Here is a 25,504-nt window from a genome sequence, read left to right on the forward strand (position 1 = left end):
TTTATTCTTAAGTTGAATCTGTTTGTAAGTCGGAACAGGTACATTTTTTAAGTGTAGCTCCAGCCAAAAAACTATTTTTAAGTGTTTTGGATAGCATAGGGAAGGGTTAACACCCCTGTAACATCTGTTTTGCTGTGTGTGCCCCTTTTCAGAAGATTTCACCTCACTTTCTGTCCCAATGACAATTGGATTTTGAAAATTTTGCTTTGTTGTGGAAACAAGCCTTGGTGATAAAGCATCAGTGGAGGTACCTTTTCCCCATAATAGCTCTTACAGGAGTGAATTTCCCTTTCCTAGGGGTAGATTTCCTCTCACTTCCTGTTGTCTCCCTCCGCTTGTAAGTAGGAGTCGCTTGTAAGTCGGATGTTTGTAACTAGGGGACCCCCTGTACTTTACATAGTAGCAAAGTGCCATTTCTTCAGTGTTGTCACATGAAAAGATATAATAAAATATTTACAAAACTGTGAGGGGTGTACTCACTTTTGTGAGATACTGTATATATATATACAAACGTATAATCTTTTACTTATGGTTACCATCCACAATCCATACAATTATATATTTATTTATCCATTAGTAGTTTTTATGTAATTATTTTCATTTATTTATTTATTCATTTTATTTGTAATTCTATCTATCTATCTATCTATCTATCTATCTATCTATCTATCTATCTATCTATCTATCTATCTATCTATCTATCTATCTATCTATCTATCTATCTATCTATCTATCTATCTATCTAATATATATACATTTTAACATGTATTCCACCATTCTATAGATTCATATTTCAGTGTCTAATTATTCCCAGACGATTGACATTGTTGTACAATATGTTGCATGTAAGATGAATGCACTGCATATTCCCTTTAGGATGAATGAGAGGTTAACATCACAATGGAGCTTGTGTTCCTCCCCACCCCCATTTGTGTGCTTATATCTCTGGTGCTTGCTGTTGCTCCCATGACTTTGATAAGGTGCAGGCGCGCAAAACATGTAAGCCACAGTCGTCACGGCAACACTGAGCTTGCGATCCACCTCGATACACAATACATCCCGGCCATCTCCGCTTCCGGTTCAACATCCATGTCATCAAGGGCGCCTTGGTAAGTCCGATCGGCTTCTTTGAGTCCATTCTCCAGCGGAGTGCACTATAATACACCTCCCGTGACACAGCGTGCTTGACACCCGCGACCAGCCACCGGACTCACAATTGTGACTCTGGTCTTTCCATCCTGGTGGCTCCCCCACGGAGATCTGGTTGCCTATCCTATGACTGAGAGTTGAAGCACACCGGTTGATGTTAATCCCTCGTCATCTGGACTTCTTGGTGGTATTGTGTACATATTTTCTTCACAATATATCAATAATGGCAATTGGTTTTGGCTTTTGCAAATTTCTACAATTTCATTACCATTCACAGTTGTTTTAAAATTTTCCAAGTGTGCATCAAATAAATTAACTTTACTTGGTTTAAGGTCTGCAAGTTCTTAGCCTGGTCCCATTGAGCACTGTTTTTTTTGTTTTATATGTCAGAATAAATAAACCCGTGCTGCAGCTGAATGGCGTACCTACTAAGCAAATGATGGTTAACAATAACAGTATAACAGTAAGACTTATCATACCTGCAAAGCAAATACAATAGAACATAGTAAAAATAAAACATTACAGTTCTAAAATACAGTAACAAAAGAGAGAGAACAATAGAGAGAACAATAGAGAGAAGAAAAATAAAACAACAACTATTTTTGGCTTTTTTATTTTATTTTTTGTGTTTTTGGGTGTTTTTTATTATTTTTTTATTTTTTTTTTTTTTCACTTTTATATAAACTGTAAACTGTAAACATTCCAGATTAGGGTCTCTTAAAATGTGATGGCCATCACATCTTTCGAGACCCAGTGTACATGTGCCTAGGACTGTGCAATGCTGTACCCTACGCTAATACTCCACTAGTGTGTGGTAGCGTTCGAAACAGTCACTAATGCAAAGACCATGTTGGTCAGGACAGGAGGGACAGTAAAAGTGGGTGTCACGCCTATATCTGCGCTTTCTACAGACACGACATCTTCTTTTGGGGTTTCTTTGGGTAGGGGTACCAGAGAGGACATGTGAAAAATGCCTCTCATGCAGCTGGCTTAGTGCATTTGGATTGGAAAGTTGGGCCACAGCACCATCTGGAATTTAAGGAAGGATCTTCGTCCTGAAGCTTTGCATAGCACATAAGCATTCAGCAGAGCCAATTGAAATAAATATACAGACACTTTTTTGTACCAGCGTCTGGCCTTACGGCAATTAGGTACGACGCCAACAACTGGTCGTTGAGGTCCACCCCCCCATATTAATGTTATATTCGTGGACACAGAGGGGTTTCTCTACAACACCAGTCGCCGCAGGAATTTGGACCGTCGTGTCTGCGTGAAAGGAGGACAGAACAAAAACATTCTTATTATCCCTCCACTTCACAGCAAGCAAATTATTACATCTCAAGCAGCCTCTCTCCCCCAGCCTAAGATGGGAATCTACAAGCTGCTGGGGTAAGCCCTGGCGATTAGATCGCACGGTGCCACATGCGCCAATTTGATGATCAAACAAGTGACTAAAAAGTGATACGCTTGTGTAATAATTGTCCCCATAAAAGTGGTACCCCTTTCCGAATAAGAGTGACACCAAGTCCCACACAATCTTACCAGCGCTCCCTATGTAGTCTGGGCAGTTCTTCAGCTCTACGTAACTATCTCTTCCCTCTTAAACCATAAAACTATATGTATAGCCTGTGGCCCTGTCACAGAGCTTATACATTTTGACCCCATATCTGGCATGCTTGCTGGGAAGATACTGTTTGAATGACAAGCGGCCAGAAAATGTAATCAGGGACTCATCAACGCAGACAAATTGATGGGGAGTAAACAAGGCTGCAAACTGTAGGTTGAAGTGGTTTATGAGGGGCCGAATTTTGTAGAGCCGATCAAATTCAGGGTCATCCCGAGGACAACAGAGTTCATTGTCATTGAAATGCATGAACTGCAAGATCTGCCCGTATCGTGTCCTGGTCATGGAGGCAGAAAACACAGGCATATGGTGAATTGGGTCAGTGGACCAATATGATCGCAACTCACTCTTTTTAGTTATGCCCATAAGGAGGCATAGGCCCAGGAAGGTCTTAAATTCGGAAACCGTAATTGGTTTCCATTCTCTGGCAAGGGTCAGCTGGGGATTAGCGGTGATGAATTGACCAGCATATAAATTGCTTTGGTCGAAAATAGAGCTATAGAGATCTTCCGTGAAAAACCGTGAATAAAAATCAAGTGACGTAAAATCAACTGTTTCCACCTGAATTCAGGGTTGGCCAGTGAATGGGGGAAGTACTGGTGCTGCAGAAGTGGTGGGCTCCCAATTAGGATTGGCGAATTCGGCAGGAAGGGCACTATGGGCTCGATGGGCCTGTCTTTGTCTTCTTCTTGGTGGCAGCAGGGCACTACTCGTGCTAGCCACCTCGCCAACTGCACTTATGGGACTCGTCACTTCACCAAGTGATACTGCAGTGCTGGATGTACGACCAGGATGTACTAGGCCGCTGGTGCTTGCCAGTTCACCAGAAGGATGAGCGGCACTAGTACTGGCTCTCTGCTCCATACGAGAGCCCTGCGGTTCTTGCACCTCAACGATAGCAGAAGGACGGGGCCTGGTACGCCTGACCTTGGCAGGGACCACAACTCCATCAGAGCTATCTGTCAGGGTGCCGCTTCTGTCTACAGGTTTGTATTCTGAGCCTGAAGCTGACAGATGAGTGAGTTCACTATCTGTCATGCTCAGAAAGGTGTAGGCCTCTTCACTACTGTACCTTCGATTTGACATTTTGATCTCTAAATTTACTGGTACAGTGAGACTCACAAGAAAAAAAGCACCTGATTGTCAGTGACTGATTCAAACGCTACCAAAAAACTGTTAGCGTTCGCAGGGATCAGGTCTGACTCTGAGAACGCTGCAGTTATGTGTGTTTTGCTTTTGTAAGTGACAGTAATCGATTGACTTAGGTGGGCTGGGCTGGGCAGAGGGGTTAAACGCAGGTGCTAGCAGGTATCTGGGCTGATCCCGCTAACACTGCATTTTTGGGAACCCTAAACTGCTGGGGACACTAATATAGTTCTGATCAGATCAGATATTTATCTGATACTATTAAGTGAGGTTTATGGTGCGTGCCTGAGTGTTAGCGCTACTGGCACTAATCTGATGCTGCCTGGGGCGACGCATCACCCGCCAGGTGATCAGGGGGTTAAACCTTTATTGGGTAATATACGGCGGGTGCCCTGATGCTATAAAAAAAATCTAGCTAACCTGCGTCACCCATGACACTTATACAGTGATCACTGGTGACAGGGGGTGATCAAGGGGTTAAACCTTTACTGGGGGGGGTTAAGGGGGTCCCTAGACCTATCTGTGCCTACCACTAATTACCCTAACACTGATTAGTTATTGCTATTATTGTTTCACATTAAGCATTATTAAAATCACTGCTCAATGGCCGTTTTTAAAACTTTTTTTTGCATTCATACATGTCTTCTGGGGCAGGACCCAGGTCCCCATACACTTTTTATGGCAATAACTTGCATATAAGCCTTTAAAATTAGCACTTTTGATTTTTCATGTTCCTGTCCCGTTGATTTTAACGGTGTTCGCGTGTTCGTACAAATGTTTTGCCATAATACACATCATGTTGGAGGTCAAATGGCACTGCACATCACCTCAAAAACACCCCTATACCATCAGTGAAGTTTGGAGGTGGGAACATCATGGTGTGGGACTCTTTTTCAGAATACGCTACTGGCAAACTTCATATAATTGAAGGAGGGATGAATTGAAAAATGTACCAATACATTCTTGATAAAAAATATGCTGCCATCTACCAGGATGATGAAGATAAAAGGAGGGTGGACATTTCAGCAAGACAATGATCCCGAACACAAAGCCAAGGAAACCCTCAATTGGTTTCAAAGAAAGAAAATAAAGTTGCTAGAATGACCCAGCCAATTACCTGACTTGAATCCAATAGAAAATCTATGGAAAGAACTAAAGATCAGAGTTCATAGAGAAGGCCCACAGAACTTTCAAGATTTGAAGGCTGTTTGTGTGGAAGAATGGGCCAAAATCACACCTGAGCAATGTATATTATTAGTTTCTCAATACAGGAGGCGTCTTGAAGATGTCATTACCAACAAAGGACTTGGTACAAAGTATTAAATAGATTTCAGTTAGCGTGTTCAATACTTTTTCCCTGTGTCATTACATTTTATTACACATAACTCAATTTCTGAACTTATTTTTTTTGTTTCTTTGAATGCATGGATTGCATGGGTTGTTACCAACATGTGGTTAAAATTTCATGTCAATAGCACCGTTAGAAATATATTTACTCAGAAAAATAGTGACGTGTTCAATACCTATTTTATCCGCTGTATTTATGCAATTAGTGATTGATTGTATGACCGATATGTGTCTGGCCACCATAGTGCAGGTAGGAAAGCAAAGCAAAATATTAGAGAATAAAGATGAGACCCTTATTTGAGATTAAATGTATGACTTGATTTTTTCACAACAAAAAGGGGTAAAAAGCAAACATGTTTCAGGGATCTGCATCCCTTTCATCTGGTATTAAACAGACAATATGACTTGAACAGAGAGGATAGTGCATGAAGTTGAAAAAAATGAATTCCTCAATAAATATAAATGTGTAAAGGTAATAATGACAGGTTGATGTAGCGATGCTATTATGATTTATTGTAAAAATGTAAATGCTCACAATGAAAATACGAATAATACTGACAATTAGGGATGAGCCCAATGTTCGAGTCGAACGTAAGTTCGACTCGAACATTGGGTGTTCGCCTGTTCACTGAATAGCGAACAATTTGGGGTGTTCGCGGCAATTTCGAAAGCCGCGGAACACTCTTTAAAAGTCTATGGGAGAAATCAAAAGTGCTAATTTTAAAGGCTTATATGCATGGTATTGTCATAAAAAGTGTTTGGGGACCAGAGTCCTGCCCCAGAGGACATGTATCAATGCAAAAAAAAGTTTTTAAAATGGACGTTTTTTTCAGGAGTAGTGATTTTATTAATGGTTAAAGTGAAACAATAAAAATTAAATATACCTTTACATATCATGCCTGGGGGTCCCCTTACACTGCCTGTAAAGTGGTGCATCTTTCTCATGTGTTTTACTGTCCTGCAGCAAGATGACATTTCCAAATGCAAAAAAAAAAGTGTTAAAAACTGATGTTTTTTCGGGAGCAGTGATCTCTCGCTCCGACGGATTGAAAAAACAAACAAAACCTACGATCTGCCTCCATGGGAGGCACCCGCCGTAATGCCTGGCCTCTCAGGCGACAGCTCTTTTATAACTGAGGGCGGGGCCACATTATGATGTCGCTGGGTGACCCTGCCCCCCTCTGACGCACGGGACATCCCTATGGCTTTCCTGTAGCGTCAGAGGGGGGTCACCCGGTTACGTAACCGAGTGACCCCGCCCTCTCTGACGCTACAGAAAAGCCATAGGGATGTCCCCGTGCGTCAGAGGGGGCGGGGTCACCCAGCAACGTCATCATGTGGCCCCGTCCTCAGTTATAAAAGAGCTGTCACCTGAGAGGCCGGTCATTACGATGGGTGCCTCCCATGGAGGCAGATCATAGGTGGCATGCGGCTTTTTTTTTTTTTATCTTTTTCGGTCCATCGGAGTGATAGAAGAAGAAGATGAATGGACTTCGTGGGACTCTTTTATTTTTTTATTTTTCAATAAAGCCATGTCTTGTGCTTTTTTTTACCATTTTCACACATTTTTTGTGAAATGGTACGGGTTTTTGTACCCCGTTACCATTTCACACGGGGGAGCTGGGATCTGGGGGTCCCCTTGTTAAAGGGGGCTTCCAGATTCTGATAATCCCCCCGCCCGCAGACCCCCACATCCACTGGGCAAGGGTTGTGGGGATGAGGCCCTTCTCCCCATCAACATGGGGACAAGGTGCTTTGGGGGGGCCGCTACCCCAAAGCACCCTCCCCATGTTTAGGGCATGTGGCTTGGTACAGTTCAGGAGGGGGGCGCTCTATCGTCCCCCCTCTTTTCCTGCGGCCTGCCAGGTTGCGTGCTCAGATAAGGGACTGGTATGGATTTTTGGGGGGACCCCACGCCATTTTTTATTTAATTTTGGCGCGGGGTTCCCCTCTGGTATGGAATTTGGGAGGACCCCCACACATTTTTTTTTTAAATTCTGGTTCCCCTTAATACTCTTACTAGACCCGAAGGGTTTGGTAATGGACTGTGGGGGATTCCTATGCTGTTTTTTTCAATGACTTTTTCAATGACTTATGTGTATTGCTGGGACCGACAATTCATTATAGCCATGAGTACTTTTAAATGACTTTTTTTCCTTTAGAAATGTCATTTTACTCTTGTAATGTTCTAAACACGGGAAACATGCGCCACTTTGCAGGCATACTATAGACACCCCCCAGGTACGAAATTTAAAGGAATATTTCACTTTAAGCATTATTAAAATCACTGCTCCGAAAAAACAGCCGTTTAAAAAATTTTTTTTTTTTGCATTGATACATGTCCCCTGGGGCAGGACCCAGGTCCCCAAACACTTTTTATGACAATACCATGGATATAAGCCTTTAAAATGAGCACTTTTGATTTTTCATGTTCATGTCCCATAGACTTTAACGGTGTTGGCGTGTTCCAACGAATTTTTTGCTTGTTCGCATGTTCTGCTGCGAACCGAACCGGGGGGTGTTCGGCTCATCCCTACTGACAATTATGTTCACAGTGAAGTGTAAACTCCTAATTGTCATGTGTGTGCACAGAGAATTCTAATTAGCGTGATAAATTTTTCAAAAGATGCAGTTTGTCCCTTAGCATACAACACTGATTGTAGCAATATTGTAAGCAATGTACTTTTGTTGGTTTATAAAAACCTTTGATAGATATTAAAACTATCTTTGACAAATTTGTTACAGCTCCCTTGGACACATATTAATAATGTCTTTAGCAGTTAAAATATTAAAAATGTCTTTGATACGTATAAAACATTATGCGTAGTCCACAAGCAATTTAAGTAGTAGGGTAATTTTATTATGCTGAAGCACACTTTGTATCTATTTACTATAGCTGGCAGCTAGCTAGGCAATCATGTATAACTATAAAAAAAATATTTCTTAATATAAATGACAGAGGTCATACCTGCATGAAGTCTAGGAACTTTTTAGGCTTCATAAGTAATTAAACAGCTGCTTGGAAATCAAAAGTGTTTTAAGCTTCACTGTAAAAGGTAGAGAGAAAATAAAGTGTTCTGATTAGTGGCAGCCCATCCATACTGTGCATAGGGGTACCGCCCCCCCTAATCCATGCACCCAGCCCCAATCTACATGCAGGGCACCATGGATTTAAATGTTTTGTTTTTTTTGAAGCACATGATTAGAGCCTGAGGCTCTAATTGGCTTACAAAAAGGGTGGTCTCGGGGCGCAGAGCACTGCGCCCTTAGCCCATCCAGTTGTGTGACAATAGCAAATAAATATTCGCTATTGTCTACCTGATTCTCCTCCCGGACAATTAGAAAGCAGGTCCTGAGACCAGATTGGCCAGGGAGTCTTAGGACTCCCGGTCAATCGGGTCTCAGGACACACTTCCTGTTTGGCCGGGAGGAGAAGCAATGACCCCGGAGCGAGGAGCAGCAGCCCTACCCTGGATCCTTGTCATCTGCCTCCTAAGGTTAGTAGGCCTCTGATCGCTGCCTCCCCGTCCATTTCCCGTGGTGGGGGCAGGGTTGATCGCCGCCTACCCATCTATCTCCCGCGGGGGGTGGGGATTTGGGGGTGATTGCCCCCCAGTATTTTGGGCACCAGCCGCCACTGGTCCTGATGGCACCTTTTCTTCCCCAGTTACCCCTATGGGATCTTTAAAGCCCATATGCAGGTAGATATTGTACCCACCAGTCTTCAGATAACCATTTACTATTAAGGCTGCTTTGACATGAGGAAGCAAAGCCTTATTTCTCTACAAAGATGACCACCTCATTAAAGGAACACAGTGCAGAATAAGGCCTTGTATATCAGTAATGGGGAAAGATCTGCTGCAGGGAGCCTACTGGCAATACTTATGGCTAATTATTTTTCCTCCACTTTTATAGTATAGGTTAATTTAATTGTTGCCTTGTTGCAATGTGCAGGGATGGACCGGTCCACCAGAGGATCCTCCAGTGGATCTGGAATATTTGGTCTATCATTGTACCCATTTTCTGTCTATCATTTTATCAGTTGGAAAGGTTCTCCTTGAGTGTTGTTGACAATATTGGCTGCTTCTTTGATGGTGCTGCAAATCTAAGTGGGGGCATTAATGCAGTACAAACCCATATCAAAAGAATGCAATGCAATTTCATACATACACACAGTACTATGTTCTTTTTTTTGCGATCAGTGAGGTGCGCAACACCAGTAAATCATTCCTTGGAATCTTGAAAAAAACAACTGCCTTTTTCTCAGATTGCTACAAGCACTATTCTGTTTGAACCAAACAGGTCTTTTCGAGGGGCAAGGACATGCAAAAACTTTAAAACAATTAGTTGTGCCAGATGGAGGTAAAAACCAAGAGCACTGTGTACCATCTTTGGCTCCACTGTAGACCCATCAATGGAATATTATACTGTTCTACTGTACTGCTTGGGACACATTGCTGAAATGTTAAGCTTTGGTTGAGGCTATATAAATGTTTCATGCTTGGACACAATATGAAACCTTGCTTACAGTATATCATTCTGGTTTCTGCAAATATTGCTATTCCAATTTCAGGATATCTGCATACACAATTGGATAAGATAGTGTACTGGCATGGCGAATGGTGGAAATTGCCAAACACCAGATTACAATGCTAAGGCATACATTTTCAAACCTAACTACAAAGGTGGAATAATTTATTACAAAAGGCAGGCAACACCCTTCTGGAGCATTCTGCGAATGCTGCAATCAAAAGCCTGGAAGAAAACTCCTCCAAAAATGAAACTTTAATGAAACTTTGATCCATGAAATGTCCTGTTTAGATCAGACTTCCATATACATGTCAGGGTTACCATGTACTTGTATAGAAAACGGTGGTGGCTGGTGGCTTTTTCTTTTGGGGGGCGGCAAACATCCACCCACCCAGTCGGTCGCTTGGCGGCAACCCCCCCCAATATACAAGAAAAAAGAACCGCTGCTGCAGGTGTATGATGAGAGCCTAAAATGGAGTATCTCATAGCGTGCAAGCCCAGGCCCACCTCTGTGGGAAACTTGTAAGAGAAGAAAGAAACGGCTGCACATCCAGAGATCCCGATTGCCTTTTATTGTTCACAGTGATAACACCAAAGACACCAACATGAGGTCACGTAGATGCATTTCACACATACATCTTGTGCTTAATCATTACCTCGGGAGGATGATCGGGACATCAAAGCCCTGCACTTGTGTCCGGTGAGTGGCAGCTTTCTTTCTTCCTCCTCCTGTGGATCGCAGCTGCTTACGCTGTGCATCTCCTTCCTCCTCTTGGTGTCCAATAGGATTGCCTGTCCTTTCAGCCAATTGGGAAATGGGTATCAGACCCGCGCTTCCTGTTGGCAGAGAGGCGATTCAGTGTTAGAAAATGGAATATTCATTTGCTTTTCTAACACACCTGGATAGGCTTCGAGCACAATGCTCTGCGCCATGAGCCCATCCTATTTTGAAGCCTCTCTGGCTCTAATCAGGTGCTTCAAAAAAACACCCCTGCCACTGTAATTAATGCGCCCGGCATCCTGAAAGGGGCCGGACGCATGAATAAGGGGTAGCAGTGGTGATGGAAAGGGGAGGTGGCGCCCATGCGCCCTTAATGGACAGGCCGCCCCTATTTGTATTGAGCCAACAAAAGCTTTGCAAACTGTAGCACAGTCCGCTAAAGTCTTATTGTTCAATTTAACTAATGCAACTCCCTCCTCATTGGCTTACCTTTACATAGGCTATCCCCCCTTCAGTCCATCATGAATGCTGCGGCCAGGTTTATCCACCTTACCAAATATTTAGCATCTGCTACTCCTCTTTGCCAATCCCTCCATTGGCTTCCACTCACCTAACAAATTAAATTCAAAATACTAACAATAAGTTACAAAGCCAACCACAACTCGGCCCCCAGCTACATCACTAACTTAATCTCAAAATACCAACCAAATCATCCTCTTAGTTTCTCCCAAGACCTGCTTCTCTCTAGCTCCCTCGTTACCTCCTTCCATACTCGCATCCAGGACTTCTCCGGAGAATCTACCCTCCTTTGGAATTCCCTACCTTAATCTGTTTGCCTAAAATTGGATAGAGTTGGAGATAGTCAATCTCTGAAAACGTTTCTCTACAGAGAAGCCTATCCTGCCTCCACCTCACAACTGTACTTTCATTTTCTTCATCAGCTTATCCCCCACAGTTATTACCTTTTGTATCACTTGACCCTCCCTTCTAGATTGTAAGCTCTAATGAGCAGGGCCCTCTGATTCCGCCTGTATTAAATTGTATTGTAACTGTACTGCCCTCATGTTGTAAAGTGCTGTGCAAACTGGTGGCGCTATATAAATCCTGTATAATAATAATAATAATCAACATGAGAACAGGGTGCTTTACCAGGGGAATCCCCCATGTTGAGGGCATGGATCTTTTACTGAGCATGCGCAAGATCGGGAGGTGCATGCTGGGTACCCAGCTGCACGAAATCCAGGAAATAAAGCCAGGCCGGCTTCAGCTGCCCACATCTTCCATGGCCGCAACCGGAATCGAGGGAGAAAATTATCATCATGACTGCTGAGGCGCATAGGCCTAGGCAAAAACCAACTATTAAGGGAGAAGTACAGCCACAGCTTATTTGGCTGTACTTCTCCTATGGATCAATTCGTTTTGCACTCCTGTGACCTGTTTTCAGCAGAGAGTGGGCTGAAGTCTGCTCTCTGCTGACGTCACAGAAGTTGGTCCAGGCACCACGTCATCATGACAATGGAAGTCAGGATCCGCCAGGTGCCTGGACAAACACCCGACTCAGCCTCTTGACGAGCTGCTGAGAGCCTGAGCCAGCCATTCCCTGCCCCCTCCACAGCCCAGTGCTCCAATGAGCGAAGAGGTGGCAGAGCAGAGCGTGGTGACTGACAGTCTCTAGCTCTCTGCTCGGGGAGCTGTCAGAACCGAGCGATTGGCAGTGTTCGATCACTCAGTTCTCAGTGTAGAGGCGCCAGGGGACAGATGCAGCATTGGACGATGTTGCATCCACCTAGGTAAGTATGAATGGGGAAAAAACAAACAAACCCATATTTCTCTTTTAATCTCATAATGAAAACCCCTTGCCCCCACCCCATATAAGAAACTACACTTACAACCATTAAGTTGGAAAGGGCAAGGCCACAGCTTTATTTAATTTACAAAACAGAACATGTAAACTCTTTAAACCAGTGCCAGTCACAGTTGTACTGTGAGCACGTTTTAACCACTTAAGGACCAAGCCTATTTTTCAGACTCTGTGTTTACAAGTTAAAATCATTTTTTTTGCTAGAAAATTACTTAGAACCCCCAAACATTATATATTTTTTTCAGACACTCTAGAGAATAAAATGGCAAGTTGTTGCAATATTTTGTCACACTGTATTTGCGCAGCGGTCTTACAAGTGCAATTTTTTGGGAAAAAAAATACACCTTTTTGACTTAAAAATTAAGACAACAGTAAAGTTAGCCCAATTTTTTTTTATTTTGTGAAAGATAATGTTATGCCAAGTAAATTGATACCCAACATGTCATTAATTTTTTATTTTTACACTGTCCTTTTAAAAAAAAAATTTGGGTCACTTTTATTCCTATTACAAAGAATGTAAACATCCCTTGTAATAGAAAAAAGGATGACAGGACCTCTTAAATGTGAGATCTGGGGTCAAAAAGACCTCAGATCTAACATTTACACAAAAATGCAATAAAAAAAAAAAATGAAATGTAATTTCTGACGGCTCCGGTAAGCGGCGGAGACGGCCGAAGCACGGCAGGGGGTCCTCTCCCGCCCTCGATAAAAATAATCTTGCAGCGAATCCGCCACTGGGACCACTTTTATCTGAAAGAGGACAGTCTGCCGTTTTTAAAAATACCGGGATTATGGCATCTACCTAACGTCAAAGTAGCGACATATGACGATGGCTGCGCATACGGAAGTGGCGCCCGCGATTTGAACGGTGTTCAAATCACACATGTGAGGTATCGCCGCGATTATCAGAGCGAGAGCAATAATTCTAGCACTAGACCTCCTCTGTAACTCTAACCTGGTAACTGTAAAAAAAATGTAAAGCTTCGCCTATGGAGATTTTTAGGTACCATAGTTTGTCGCCATTCCATGAGTGCGTGAAATTATAAAGCATGACATGTTTGGTATCTATTTACTTGGCATAACATCATCTTTCACATTATACAAAAAATTGGGCTAACTTTACTGTTTGGTTTTTTTAAAATTCATGAAAGTGTCCCTTTTCCCAAAAAGTTGCGTTTAAAACACCGCTGCACAAATACCGTGTGACATAAAATATTGCAACAATCGCCATTTTATTCTCTAGATTCTCTGCTAAGAAATATATATAATATTTGGGGGCTCTAAGTAATTTTCTAGCAAAAAATACGGATTTTAACTTGTAAACACCAAATGGCAAAAATAGGCTTAGTCGTGAAAGGGTTAAGTAGTGAACATTAACTAGTTAATATCCAAAAGGGGGTCTGTCCTTACCATGAGTGCTGGACAGACAGCCTACTTCCAATTTCCAATCAAGGGCATAGCCCATTACAGCAACTTTAAATGCTGGCAGGGTCAAGAAACCGCTGCAAAGCTGTGACAGACCATCCAAAAAAGGGGCCGGAGGGTGGGCAGCTTTCCCTGCCATGTTTTCTTCAAAAGGCCTAGAATTCCATGGGGGCAGTACTTTTACTGAGCTCAGGCCCAACCCATCCCCTGTGACTTTATCCAATCTTCTTTGACCACTCACATACTCCCAGCTCCTGGCCATGTCCCCATCAGTCAAGGCTCTCCTTCTCTAAAGGGGATCAAGAGGCCTTCATTGCAGTTATGGTGAATTACAACTATCTCGATGATGTGATTAGGATCATTTTGGCTAGGAGACTGGATCTCCACTTTAACCACATGGCGACCAGCAGCCACAGTTGTGCTGTGGCAACATGGCTTGGCTGTGCGAATTGGCGCCATGTTACGTCGGTAACATAGACGGCCACTAGGCCCACGGAGCCAATGCGAGTGCCCGGCGGTCGCGATCACCGCCGGTCTCCTGCGATCGCTCGGGGCACATGGAGAACTGGGATCTGTGTGTGTAAACACCCAGTTTCCGGTTCTCTGAGGTGAGAACAGACAGATCGTCTGTTCATACAGAGTATGAACAGCGATCTGTCATCTCCCCTGCACAGTCCCCTCCCCTCCTCAGTTAGAACACACACTAGGACACACTTAACCCCTTCATTGCCCCCTAGTGATTAACCTCTTAAATGCCAGTGTCATTTTTACAGTAATCAATGCAATTTTATAGCATTGATCGCCGATTGGTCCCAAAAAATGTGTCAAAATTGTCCGACATGTCCGCCATAATGTCGCAGTCCCAATAAAAATCGCAGATCGCCACCATTACTAGTAAAAAAAAAAAAAAAATTATAAAAAAGCCATAAAACTATCCCCTATTTTGTAGACGCTATAACTTTTGCGCAAACCAATCAATATACGCTTAATGCGATTTTTTTTTTACCAAAAATATGTAGAAGAATACATATCGGCCTAAACTGTACAGGCGATCAATAAAAACTGTTGAGGCGATCAAATACCACCAAAATAAAGCTCTATTTGTGGGAAAAAAAGGACGTTTGTTTTGTTTGGGTGCAATGTTGCACGACCGCGCAATTGTCAGTTAAAGCAACGCAGTGCCGAATCGCAAAAAGTGCTCTGGTCAGGAAGGGGGTAAAATCTTCCTGGGCTGAAGTGGTTAATAGTGACTTTGTCAAGCTGGGGAGATTTCATTTGATTTTCTGAGACACCCTGTCATAGCTTGGCAAAGAAGAAAGGAAGAGGGAAAGAAATGGAAGAGCAGGAGGGAGGATGGAAAAGGAAATAGAAAGCTATGAAAGGAAGGACGATCCCAAGACTTATATTATAATATTCAAAAAAATGCACTCTTTTCTTTTGATAAAATAGATTCAATAGCAATCGATGTAGCAGTGCAGTACAAGCAGACTGCTGTATTTACAAATCAATACTGTAGTGTACAATGCAAAGGCCTTATTAAAGAGCTCATTTTGTTAAGGGGCATCTTTTACATTCAGCCTCATTCATCAGGGATTATTTAATATCTTTCCCAGGTCACCAGATATGTTCTCAAAGAGAACATGAATAATTGCATTGCATAAGCAGAGGTGTACATTAAACAAATGACATGTATGCTTGGTGCTTTAGCCTAAAAGCATATGGCCAATTTATAGGATCTGCCTAATACTATTTCTTTGAACAGCTGTAATGTTTACAGTGAAGTTACTACAAATAATCTATTGCATTTTTTCTTTTAGCTTCTAGGACCATAGGATTAATGATGATGCAATGTTGATGGTGACTATCGTATGTGTAAAAATGTTGTATTTTGAGCAGCTTAGTAGAGATTAAGGGCTCATGCACACTACAACTCAAAGGAGCTCGGAGAAGCTGCTCTTACAGGCTTTTGAGCTCTTTTGAGCTCTCATTTTTTCTGCCTGGAAACTCCCCTCCATGTTAGCCAACACTTTGGCTTTTTCAGCCATTTACAAGCATATGCTCCTACAGACAGAGACTCCCGCCCCACACCAAACTCGCATTTTTGAGAGGAGCTAGTGCCCCAAAGAGCTCAAATGAGCTCAAAGAAACTCGAAAACGCACAAAAACCTTAGTTCCAGCTTTTTGTTTTGTTTATACAGTGGTTAAGAAAATGCTTTCTAGGAGGGTTTGTGAGAAAAAAAAAACTCTAATGCCGCGTACACACGAGCGGACTTTACGGCAGACTTGGTCCGGCGTACTGGATTTCGTCGGACAATTCGATCGTGTGTGGGCTCCAGCGGACTTTGTTTGCTCAAAAGTTGGACGGACTTAGATTTGAAACATGTTTTAAATCTATCCGACGGACTCTTCTTTCTAGCGGACAAACTGGTCGTCTGTGTGCTAGTCCGACGAACTCAAACTGACGCATGCTCTGAAGCAATTACAAGATGGAAGCGCTCGGTCTGGTAAAACTAGCCTTCGTATTGAAGCTAGCACATTCCTCTTCTGTGATCTTTTAATACAGCATTTTTTTTTTCTTTATAATGCGAGAGGAATGAAGTTGTTTTGTTGCTTTTTATTCACACAGAGTTCTCACAAAGTACTTTCTTCATGATTTATCTTCATGCCATGACTAATATGATATTTTTAAAAAGCCAGATCTCCATAAATAAAGTATTAAATTAGATTTTGGACTCATATATTTTTTTTTTTTTTTTTTTTAGATTTAAACACTATCTATTTTACAATGTGTGCTAACTTATACAAACATTTTTTAATTTTTTTTTTTATTTTTGTAGTTTCAAGTTACCACAATAATCTTAATATTTTGTGTTGTTTTAATGAACCTTAATGAGGTTGGTGTCCCTTGTTAATTAGACATAGGGGGGTTTATTTTCCAAAGGCAAATTCATTTTTCACTACAAGTGCAAATTCTACTTGGAATTGCACAGAAAGAGCATTTTGAAGTGCCTTCCCTGTGGATCCGAGGGGCACATGAAAGGAACCCCCCCAAAAAAAAACCTTTTTCTTGCACATGATTGTATGATAAAATCAGCAGAGCTTCCCCTCATTTCAGCTCTTCCCCTCAGATTTTCAGCGACTGCACTTCCAACAAGTGCACTTGCAGTGCAATTTCTAAAGTGCACTTTTCACTAGTACTTTGCACTTGATTTTAAAAATGATTTCGCCTTTTGGAAAAAACACACATAGGGGTTGATTTACTAAAGGGAAAAAGACTGTGCACTTTGCAAAGTGCAGTTGCCCTCTGCAAGAGCAGTTGCTCCAGAGCTTAGTAAATGAGCAGAAGCTCTGCTGACTACCATCATCCAATCATGTGCAAGCAAAAATGCTGATTTTTGAATTTTCCTTGCACAGGATTGGGTACTCTTTGCAAAGTCAAGCCTTACCTCATTTCCTAAGCTCTGGAGCAATTGCACTTGCAGAGGGCAACTGCCCTCTGCAAAGTGCACAGTCTATTTGCTTTTATTAAATCAACCCCATAGTCTTTTTGACCTGTACCTGCCTACTCCCAAACAAAATGTTGTTTTGGACTCAAAACACATAGTCAATAATGTAAGGTAACTAAAAAATCCATTTATTTGGGTTAACCAAAAATTAGGAAGGCAACACTGAAGACACTTTTAGAATCTGTGAAGCCTTTCGTTCCCCAGGACACACATCAAGTTTTAGGACAAGAAAATTGGTATCTTGCGACTAGGGAGCACAGGGAGCACAGTCAGACCAGACAGAAACCAGGCAATCACTTTCGAGTCTTCCGTGGAGCCTTCCCTGTACGCTTCTCTGCAGCCTTCCCTCCACGCTTCGCTGCAGCCTTCCTCGGAGGCTGGGCCTCTGGTGGTGTACTTGGGGCAGGAGGAGGAGGAGTGGCTTCATCTGCTAGATATGTTGTAGCAGTAAGCTCCCCTCTCAAGACCTTCTGATAGGCCTGAAAAATTAAACCCTCACAGAGGAGGCGTTGCCCCTTTTCCAATTCCAGCAATCTGGTGGCCATATATGTCCCATACGCCTCCTCTGCATTGGGTGGTGTGCTGAGGATTTGGCTGGCTTCACGAATGAGGGCTAGGGATTCCTCCTCAGTTTGGGTCATTCTTCTGGGCCTTTTGGTGAGAATGCGGAGGGGAGGCACCTGACACTCCGTGCGGCTTCTACTCGGCCGAGCCACAGCCTCCTCCTCTCTCCCACTGGGCAAGGCCTCCTCCTCTCTCCCACTGGTCAAGGCCATATGTGACCATAAAGAAATTTTTGAGGGGTAATACACATCGGAGATCATTGAGGTGTCTGCATCTGTGAAACTTGCATGAAAATGTGTATTGTTTATAATTGTTGTTCATAGGTAATGTTCATCCTGTCTTATAAATTTTTGAGGACAAAAAAAGGCAATTGTCCACAACTCATAACCAACGTTTCAGATTAATTTTAAAAATATAAAATATCACTGTGTTTTAACTATACCTTTTTTTGAATTATCATAGGGGAGAAAAGACTCAGACAACAGTCCAAGGATCCCAGGACCCCCCCAAGTCACCAGCCTGAGGCTGAAGATAGCCCAAGCCCAAGACCACGCCCACCCGACAAGCTGGAGAAAGGAGAGGTGGAGGAAGTGTGCGAGCTTTCAACCCCACCAAGTGAGTGACTGACACCCCAGCTTAAGGTAATGTATTTAGGCATGCATATTTTAACACATTTTTTTACACACATTTTAGGTGAGCTTCTGGTTGTGTAAGGCCAAGCGGCAGAGCCATTCAGCACAGACAGTGCCCAAAGACTGATTGGCCAGATAATGTTATGGAATAGCCAAATTGATCAAATGCGTGACCAAATTCACAGCATGAAACTTCGCCTGGACTCCATGCAACAGGAAATGAAGAACATGATTGATGTTTTGGGCAGAATATAATAACGTTTTGCCTAAAAACATCAATCATGTTCTTCATTTCCTTGTCAAGTTTGTTTCTTCTTCAAACTTGGTTTTCTAGTTTTTTCCTTCAAAAATATTTTTGATGATGCACACAGTGTGTCATCATGTGCTATCTTCCATCATGGGATATCATCAATGTACTTGTTTTGTGTTTGCAACCCCTTCATCCTCAAAATTTTTTTGTGGTGAGAGGAACAAAGGGATTGCACACACAAAACACGTACATTGCTCCCCCATGATGGGAGATAGCACATGTTGACTTGACCCTTTTTTAATGCTCAATTTTGAGCATCTTTAACCACTTAAGGACCGCCTAACGCCGATTTACGTCGGCAAGGCGGCACGGGCAGGCAAAATCACGTACATGTACGTGATTTGCCTCTCGCGGGTGGGGGGTCCGATCGGACCCCCCCCCGGTGCCCGAAGCGGTCCCGTTCTGTTCCCCGGCGATCCGAGATGAGGGGGAGGCCATCCGTTCGTGGCCCCCCCCTCGCGATCGCCGCCGGCCAATGGGAACACTCCTTTGCTGCTGTATGCTAAACAGCAGCAAAGGAAATGATGTCATCTCCCCTCGGCTCGGTAGTTTCCGTTCCAGCGCCGAGGGGAGAAGACATCAATGTGAGTGCACAACACACACACACACAGTAGAACATGCCAGGCATACAAAACACCCCGATCCCCCCCCCGATCGCCCCCCGATCCCCCCCCAATCACCCCCCCCCCCCTGTCACAAACTGACACCAGCAGGTTTTTTTTTTTTTTTTTTTCCTGATTACTGCATAGTGTCAGTTTGTGACAGTTACAGTGTTGGGACAGTGAGTATTACCCCCCTTTAGGTCTAGGGTACCCCCCTAACCCCCCCTAATAAAGTTTTAACCCCTTGATCACCCCCTGTCACCAGTGTCGCTAAGCGATCATTTTTCTGATCGCTGTATTAGTGTCGCTGGTGACGCTAGTTAGTGAGGTAAATATTTAGGTTCGCCGTCAGCGTTTTATAGTGACAGGGACCCCCATATACTACCTAATAAATGTTTTAACCCCTTGATTGCCCCCTAGTTAACCCTTTCACCACTGATCACCGTATAACCGTTACGGGTGACGCAGGTTAGTTCGTTTATTTTTTATAGTGTCAGGGCACCCGCCGTTTATTACCTAATAAAGGTTTAGCCCCCTGATCGCCCGGCGGTGATATGCGTCGCCCCAGGCAGCGTCAGATTAGCGCCAGTACCGCTAACACCCACGCACGCAGCATGCGCCTCCCTTAGTGGTATAGTATCTGATCGGATCAATATCTGATCTGATCAGATCTATACTAGCGTCCCCAGCAGTTTAGGGTTCCCAAAAACACAGTATTAGCGGGATCAGCCCAGATACCCGCTAGCACCTGCGTTTTGCCCCTCCGCCCAGCCCACCCAAGTGCAGTATCGATCGATCACTGTCACTTACAAAACACTAAACGCATAACTGCAGCGTTCGCAGAGTCAGGCCTGATCCCTGCGATCGCTAACAGTTTTTTTGGTAGCATTTTGGTGAACTGGCAAGCAAGCACCAGGCAGCGTCAGGTTAGCGCCAGTACCGCTAACACCCACGCACGCACCGTACACCTCCCTTAGTGGTATAGTATCTGATCGGATCAATATCTGATCCGATCAGATCTATACTAGCGTCCCCAGCAGTTTAGGGTTCCCAAAAACGCAGTGTTAGCGGGATCAGCCCAGATACCTGCTAGCACCTGCGTTGTGCCCCTCCGCCCGGCCCAGCCCAGCCCACCCAAGTGCAGTATCGATCGATCACTGACACTTACAAGGCACTAAACGCATAACTGCAGCGTTCGCAGAGTCAGGCCTGATCCCTGCGATCGCTAACAGTTTTTTTGGTAGCATTTTGGTGAACTAGCAAGCACCGGCCCCAGGCAGCGTCAGGTTAGCGCCAGTACCACTAACACCCACGCACGCAGCATACGCCTCCTTTAGTGGTATAGTATCTGAACGGATCAATATCTGATCCGATCAGATCAGATCTATACTAGCGTCCCCAGCAGTTTAGGGTTCCCAAAAACGCAGTGTTAGCGGGATCAACCCAGATACCTGCTAGCACCTGCGTTTTGCCCCTCCGCCCGGCCCAGTCCAGCCCACCCAAGTGCAGTATCGATCGATCACTGTCACTTACAAAACACTAAACGCATAACTGCAGCGTTCGCAGAGTCAGGCCTGATCCCTGCGATCGCTAACAGTTTTTTTGGAATGTTTTTATTGAACTGGCAAGCACCAGCGGCCTAGTACACCCCGGTCGTAGTCAAACCAGCACTGCAGTAACACTTGGTGACGTGGCGAGTCCCATAAGTGCAGTTCAAGCTGGTGAGGTGACAAGCACAAGTAGTGTCCCGCTGCCACCAAAAAGACAAACACAGGCCCGTCGTGCCCATAGTGCCCTTCCTGCTGCATTCGCCAATCCTAATTGGGAACCCACCACTTCTGCAGCGCCCGTACTTCCCCCATTCACATCCCCCAACGAAATGCAGTCGGCTGCATGAGAGGCATTTTTATGTGCTCCCGAGTACCCCTACCCAACGAACCCCCCCCAAAAAGATGTTGTGTCTGCAGCAAACGCGGATATAGGCGTGACACCCGCTATTATTGTCCCTCCTGTCCTGACAATCCTGGTCTTTGCATTGGTGAATGTTTTGAACGCTACCATACACTAGTTGAGTATTAGCGTAGGGTACAGCATTGCACAGACTAGGCACACTTTCACAGGGTCTCCCAAGATGCCATCGCATTTTGAGAGACCCGAACCTGGAACCGGTTACAGTTATAAAAGTTAGTTACAAAAAAAGTGTAAAAAAAAAAAAAATATATATAAAATAAAAAAAAATAGTTGTCGTTTTATTGTTCTCTCTCTCTATTCTCTCTCTCTATTGTTCTGCTCTTTTTTTACTGTATTCTATTCTGCAGTGTTTTATTGTTATTGTTATTGTTATTGTTATTATGTTTTATCATGTTTGTTTTTCAGGTATGTAATTATTTATACTTTATTGTTTACTGTGCTTTATTGTTAACCATTTTTTTGTCTTCAGGTACGCCATTCACAACTTTGAGTGGTTATACCAGAATGATGCCTGCAGGTTTAGGTATCATCTTGGTATCATTCTTTTCAGCCAGCGGTCGGCTTTCATGTAAAAGCAATCCTAGCGGCTAATTAGCCTCTAGACTGCCTTTACAAGCCGTGGGAGGGAATGCCCCCCCCCCACCGTCTTCCGTGTTTTTCTCTGGCTCTCCTGTCTCAACAGGGAACCTGAGAATGCAGCCGGTGATTCAGCCAGCTGACCATAGAGCTGATCAGAGACAAGAGTGGCTCCAAACATCTCTATGGCCTAAGAAACCGGAAGCTACGAGCATTTTATGACTTAGATTTCGCCGGATGTAAATAGCGCCATTGGGAAATTGGGGAAGCATTTTATCACACCGATCTTGGTGTGGTCAGATGCTTTGAGGGCAGAGGAGAGATCTAGGGTCTAATAGACCCCAATTTTTTCAAAAAAGAGTACCTGTCACTACCTATTGCTATCATAGGGGATATTTACATTCCCCGAGATAACAATAAAAATGATTTAAAAAAAAAAAAAATGAAAGGAACAGTTTAAAAATAAGATAAAAAAGCAAAAAAATAATAAAGAAAAAAAAAAAAAAAAAAAAAAGCACCCCTGTCGCCCCCTGCTCTTGCGCTAAGGCGAACGCAAGCGGCGGTCTGTCGTCAAACGTAAACAGCAATTGCACCATGCATGTGAGGTATCGCCGCGAAGGTCAGATCGAGGGCAGTAATTTTTGCAGTAGACCTCCTCTGTAGATCTAAAGTGGTAACCTGTAAAGGCTTTTAAAGGCTTTTAAAAATGTATTTATTTTGTTGCCACTGCACGTTTGTGCGCAATTGTAAAGCATGTCATGTTTGGTATCCATGTACTCGGTCTAAGATCATCTTTTTTATTTCATCAAACATTTGGGCAATATAGTGTGTTTTAGTGCATTAAAATTTAAAAAAGTGTGTTTTTTCCCCAAAAAATGCGTTTGAAAAATCGCTGCGCAAATACTGTGTGAAAAAAAAAAATGAAACACCCACCATTTTAATCTGTAGGGCATTTGCTTTAAAAAAATATATAATGTTTGGGGGTTCAAAGTAATTTTCTTGCAAAAAAAAAAAAACTTTTTCATGTAAAAAATAAGTGTCAGAAAGGGCTTTGTCTTCAAGTGGTTAGAAGAGTGGGTGATGTGTGACATAAGCTTCTAAATGTTGTGCATAAAATGCCAGGACAGTTCAAAACCCCCCCAAATGACCCCATTTTGGAAAGTAGACACCCCAAGCTATTTGCTGAGAGGCATGTCGAGTCCATGGAATATTTTATATTGCGACACAAGTTGCGGGAAAGAGACAAATTTTTTTTTTTTTTTTTTTTTTTTTGCACAAAGTTGTCACTAAATGATATATTGCTCAAACATGCCATGGGAATATGTGAAATTACACCCCAAAATACATTCTGCTGCTTCTCCTGAGTACGGGGATACCATATGTGTGAGACTTTTTGGGAGCCTAGCCGTGTACGGGACCCCGAAAACCAAGCACCGCCTTCAGGCTTTCTAAGGGGCGTGAATTTTTGATTTCACTCTTCACTGCCTATCACAGTTTCGGAGGCCATGGAATGCCCAGGTGGCACAAAACCCCCCCAAATGACCCCATTTTGGAAAGTAGACACCCCAAGCTATTTGCTGAGAGGTATAGTGAGTATTTTGCAGACCTCACTTTTTGTCACAAAGTTTTGAAATTTGAAAAAAGAAAAAAAAAAAAAGTTTTTTCTTGTCTTTCTTCATTTTCAAAAACAAATGAGAGCTGCAAAATACTCACCATGCCTCTCAGCAAATAGCTTGGGGTGTCTACTTTCCAAAATGGGGTCATTTGGGGGGGTTTTGTGCCACCTGGGCATTCCATGGCCTCCGAAACGGTGTTAGGCAGTGAAGAGTAAAATCAAAAATTCACGCCCTTAAAAACGCTGAAGGCGGTGATTGGTTTTCGGGGCCCCGTACGCGGCTAGGCTCCCAAAAAGTCCCACACATGTGGTATCCCTATACTCAGGAGAAGCAGCTAAATGTATTTTGGGGTGCAATTCCACATAGGCCCATGGCCTGTGTGAGCAATATATCATTTAGTGACAACTTTGTGCAAAAAAAAAAAAAAAAAAAAAAAAAGTGTCACTTTCCCGCAACTTGTGTCAAAATATAAAATATTCCATGGACTCAATATGCCTCTCAGCAAATAGCTTGGGGTGTCTACTTTCCAAAATGGGGTCATTTGGGGGGGGGGTTGTGCCACCTGGGCATTCCATGGCCTCCGAAACTGTGATAGGCAGTGAAGAGTGAAATCAAAAAGTTACACCCTTAGAAATCCTGAAGGCGGTGATTGGTTTTCGGGGTCCCATACGCGGCTAGGCTCCCAAAAAGTCCCACACATGTGGTATCCCCGTACTCAGGAGAAGTAGCTGAATATATTTTGGGGTGCAATTCCACATAGGCCCATGGCCTGTGTGAGCAATATATCATTTAGTGACAACTTTTTGTAAATATTTTTTTTTTTTTTTTTTTTGTCATTATTCAATCACTTGGGACAAAAAAAATAAATATTCAATGGGTTCAACATGCCTATCAGCAATTTCCTTGGGGTGTCTACTTTCCAAAATGGGGTCATTTGGGGGGGTTTTGTACTGCCCTGCCATTTTAGCACCTCAAGAAATGACATAGGCAGTCATAAACTAAAAGCTGTGTAAATTCCAGAAAATGTACCCTAGTTTGTAGACGCTATAACTTTTGCGCAAACCAATAAATATACGCTTATTGATATTTTTTTTACCAAAGACATGTGGCCGAATACATTTTGGCCTAAATGTATGACTAAAATTGAGTTTATTGGATTTTTTTTATAACAAAAAGTAGAAAATATCATTTTTTTTCAAAATTTTCGGTCTTTTTCCGTTTATAGCGCAAAAAATAAAAACTGCAGAAGTGATCAAATACCATCAAAAGAAAGCTCTATTTGTGGGAAGAAAAGGACGCAAATTTCGTTTGGGTACAGCATTGCATAACCGCACAATTAGCAGTTAAAGCGACGCAGTGCCAAATTGGAAAAAGACCTCTGGTCCTTAGGCAGCATAATGGTCCGGGGCTCAAGTGGTTAAAATTAACGATTTACAAGGGTGACATCACCAGCACCGTTCTTAAAATGTTGAACTTTGTAAGTTCTTTTATTTTTTTGTATGTTTTTCAAAACACTGTTGTCAATTTTAATATTTGAAACAAGGTCTATTTTTGTTTAAATATGCCTTTAATAACCTTCAAAAAACAAAACCAAAAAAACAAAAAAATGTTTCAAAAAATGCACCTTTCAATGTGCACACAGTAAAATGTTTTTACTACTACAATGTGTGTGGCTGATTATTTCTCAATAATATGTTTTGCAAATTTTTGTGTGTACAGTGACAAAGGGCCTTATTAACTAAAGGTAAATGCACTTGCCACTACTACAAGTGCACTAGGAGACAGACCAAACTAAATGCAAACAAAAAGAAAAACAAGATATTTTATCCAAAATTTTTTATTTTTTTTTGTAAAAATTAAAGCTCTTGTTGAATAGCAATGGCCCCCCGACCATTAAAATAATTCACATATTGCTCACGCACTT

Source organism: Aquarana catesbeiana, linkage group LG02, assembly GCF_042186555.1.
Source record: "Aquarana catesbeiana isolate 2022-GZ linkage group LG02, ASM4218655v1, whole genome shotgun sequence".
Classification (NCBI taxonomy): Eukaryota; Metazoa; Chordata; class Amphibia; order Anura; family Ranidae; genus Aquarana; species Aquarana catesbeiana.